Source organism: Belonocnema kinseyi, chromosome 3 (assembly GCF_010883055.1).
Source record: "Belonocnema kinseyi isolate 2016_QV_RU_SX_M_011 chromosome 3, B_treatae_v1, whole genome shotgun sequence".
Taxonomy (NCBI): domain Eukaryota; kingdom Metazoa; phylum Arthropoda; class Insecta; order Hymenoptera; family Cynipidae; genus Belonocnema; species Belonocnema kinseyi.
In genome coordinates this window covers 137,353,985-137,357,694 of record NC_046659.1, presented here as the reverse complement: position 1 = coordinate 137,357,694, position 3,710 = coordinate 137,353,985, and positions in this window count along the sequence as shown.

Sequence of the window (3,710 nt, the reverse complement as noted above, 5' to 3'; positions counted from 1 at the left end):
TATTTTGGAAAATTTCATGAAATTTCAGCATCTGAGTTTGGAAGCCCGCTTTTAACAAAGAGCCCTCAAACGTTACCAGAAAATAAATTTCAATAACGTTGGAAAAGTTTTCAACAAGTTTGAAACTACTTTGTTGTTCATTTGAAAAGTTAGATATTTGAATGGAAAGTCGTTTTCGTAGTTATATTCAACTAAATATAAATTTAAGAACAAATAAATTTTATGTTAGTTTCACATTTAGTAAAATTATAATTGTTAGATTATGTAGTATTTCATTTTTACAATATGATTTAAATTATGTTGAGAACTCTTACCACAAAAAAGCAGAAAAACCGCGGTTGTCAGGATGAGCGTGCTGACATGGATCTTCATTATATTAGGATGATTTCTTAAATAATAAGGAAGAAAGATTAAATTTATTTACCACTGTTATTTATGCTAGTCACCAGCAGTTATCATTAGCCAAAAAACTTAAGGATACTAGACACTATTAGCTATAATTGTCACAAAAAATTTGAAATTATACAAATTTCCAGTATTTGAAGATTTTGTGGAAGAAGTATTACGATATTTTTCAAGCTAGCATGAACCAGTTAAATCGTCAACAAGATATAATACGTGTTCTTCTGATAACAAAATGTGTAGGTTCTTTATGTAATTTTAAAGTTGTTATTACTGTAATCAACTGAGAAATAAAGATTCTAAATGCTTAGCAATTGTTATCAGTTTTAGTGTATGTAATCCAAATTTTTTTAAATTGTTATGCATATTGCCTGGCAATCTCCTTAAATCCACCAAAAAATAAATGTTTTTTTTATACTGTAGGCTTTTAAACTTCGCGCTCAAAGTACATTTTCTTGCACAGAACTTTTAAAATTATATTTTATCTTGCCTAATGTCTAAAAATTTAAGTTTCCAAATAATCAGACAAAAAAGTTGTATTACTAAACAAACGCAATAATTGAAAATTCATATATGGACATTCAGGCTATACCATAAGCAAAATTTAGAATTTTGTGAAATGTCGTTATGTTTTATTATTTTCAGATCAATTTGAAATCTAATTTAAATATCTTTATTTTTGATCGCTGAAGTGCCGATCTAAATAGTAATTTAAAAAATATACAAAAAATGTCACACTGATCTTGTATGATCGATGGATCTACGTTACAGATATAAAATAAGATATCGGAAATAAAATAGTGTCAAACGATTAACAACAACATTTCTTTTTATTAACATAAAAAAGAAGAATTTTGACCAAAACACCTGATATAACATATGGCAAACACTCTAAAATAGATATTATTCTTATTTTAAATTAAATAACTTAATTCTAGTTTCAAAAACATATTGTCATTAAAGAAAAATCAACTTGGAGCGACAGCTTAATCTTTAACGAAAAAGTTAAATATATAGCTAAACAGGATAAAAATTCACTTGAAGTAGAATATTTAACTTTCGGTTAGAAAATCGATGTGATAAAAGGTTTTTCGAAAAATTGTGGAATTTTCAGTAATAGAAATGAATTTTCAACTTAAACTATAATTCTTCAAAGAAATCATATGTTTATGTATATATGACGTACCACCCGGAACGAGACATAAGGGTAAAAATAGATTTTCAGATTTGTTATGTTATTAATAGTTTTAAAATCACTAACGTATCATCAGGTATCACTTTAAAGTTGTATAAGATGCCTTTTTACAACTATCATATTGGCAATAACCCATAAAATAATTAGTCACGTTACCCCTCAGTAGGTCCCATAAACTAATTTTTTAATCTAAATCTATTGCTGGACGTCTGGATTTTTGATACCGGAACGCGTTTTCATTTGTGAAGCGTTGCTAGTTTCTTAAACTTCAGTATCGCATGGGGAAGATCTGCTCACCCTTATTAGTGAGCCGAAGCAGGTTTTCTAGTCCAGACTGTCGTCCCATGTTTTAAAATTCGAGATGACGCTGTTGATGAAATTGCTGCTTTGTTTAAACGTGCCTAGCTAACAAAAGCACAATTTGATGTTTAGGAAATCTTCTGAACGCCCATGTAGCTAAATTCAGGATTTTCATGAACTTCCCTCAATACATAATTAAGCTAATAATAAGGTATAAAAAGTTTCGAGCCATCCAGATCATACAGGATGTTCTCCAATAGGAGGTGATTTGGGTACCGATATAGCAGACCTTTCACCACCTTCCAGCTTCTATAATTAGTGAAAGCGTTTATGACCACCTGACGGCGCCTTTCGTACCATTCGGCATCGGCTGGGTCAATAATTGCTACACAAACACTCCTCTTCCTCGTAAAACCTCGAAAGTGCTTTTGGAACATGGTGCATCGCCCCTTTCGTTTGTACTACCTTGAAGTCGTACTCCAAAAGATCGGGCACCATTTCACCAGTCTCCCAGTTCTGTTCCGAAAATTGTAGATAAATTTTAATCTACTATTATCGGTGATGACCGTATAATGATAGCCTTCAAGATGGTTCCTGAATTTGCGTGTGGCCCAGACCAATATTTCTGGCGTATGTCTGAATGGTGAAAAGTAGTCTGAAGTCGGGATACGCCAGAATTGGTAATGAGAGGAAAGCCTATTTATTTTTCTGCAATAATGAATTTCTTATTAATTAACTAATCCTTATTGCTCAATGATTTCCCTGCTTATCCCTAGCCAGATGTTTAGTGCACCTATTACGTGCGCAATTATAACCATTTTTTTAAAGTCGTTAACTACACAGGCCCACAAAAAAACAAAAGTGTCTGTGCAATTGACCAGACCTATATATTCTTATGTATTTTTCGACGCTGAATCCGAATTTTCCATAAAAAGGTAGGGTCCAGCTACTTTTTTATGGGGTTTTGATCGAAAAACCTCATTTTTTACGGTTTTTTCATGTTTTTTTTAAATAAAAAAAAATAAACAAAAATTTTATTTTTTTGACTTCAGAATCGAATTCCACGGGGAAAAATACATCGAAAACCATGTTTTGATTTTTTTAAACAAAAATTTCAACCCACCATACGGCGATGAAAAGTCAGAAAATCGCGAAAAGTGAAAATTAGCTTCAAATTTGATTAAAATGACATTAAAATCAAGTTTTACGATTTTAAACCGATTTATAAACATTGAAAATACTTTACTGGGGGTTTTTGAGATCGCTGATCACGAATTTTAAGTCATTTTTTTGAAAAAACAACTCCTAGTCGGCGTAAGTGGACAATAAACGTGATAAATTAATTTTTTTTTTCAAAAAATCGATGTTTTGGATACTGTTCTTGAGGTTTTCCACTACATGAATCACAAAACTAGAACTTTTTTCGACCCTTGATCATAAAGTAAGACTTAGAACCTACGTATAGCGATATTCATGAACTCCATTATAATATGTTTAGCTTCTTTTAGGAAGTGCCTTAGAGTTTTAATGGGTTAATCAATTGAGTTTGTAGAATTTTCGCTAATACTTCGCAACTTCGATAGTGAGATGCTGGATACTAGATATTTGCTAGCGTGAAAAACTTTGCAATTATTAGATACTCTCTGCATTTTGGATAGTTGAATTAAACTATCTAAAGTTTATAACTTATATTGCTACTCAATATCAGTAATATCAAAAACCTGCTGCTACGAAGACGTTGGCCAAGATGACAACTGCCCTGAAAATGGGATGTGTAGAATGATTCGTCGGTCCAACTCTTCGTAGTAACGAA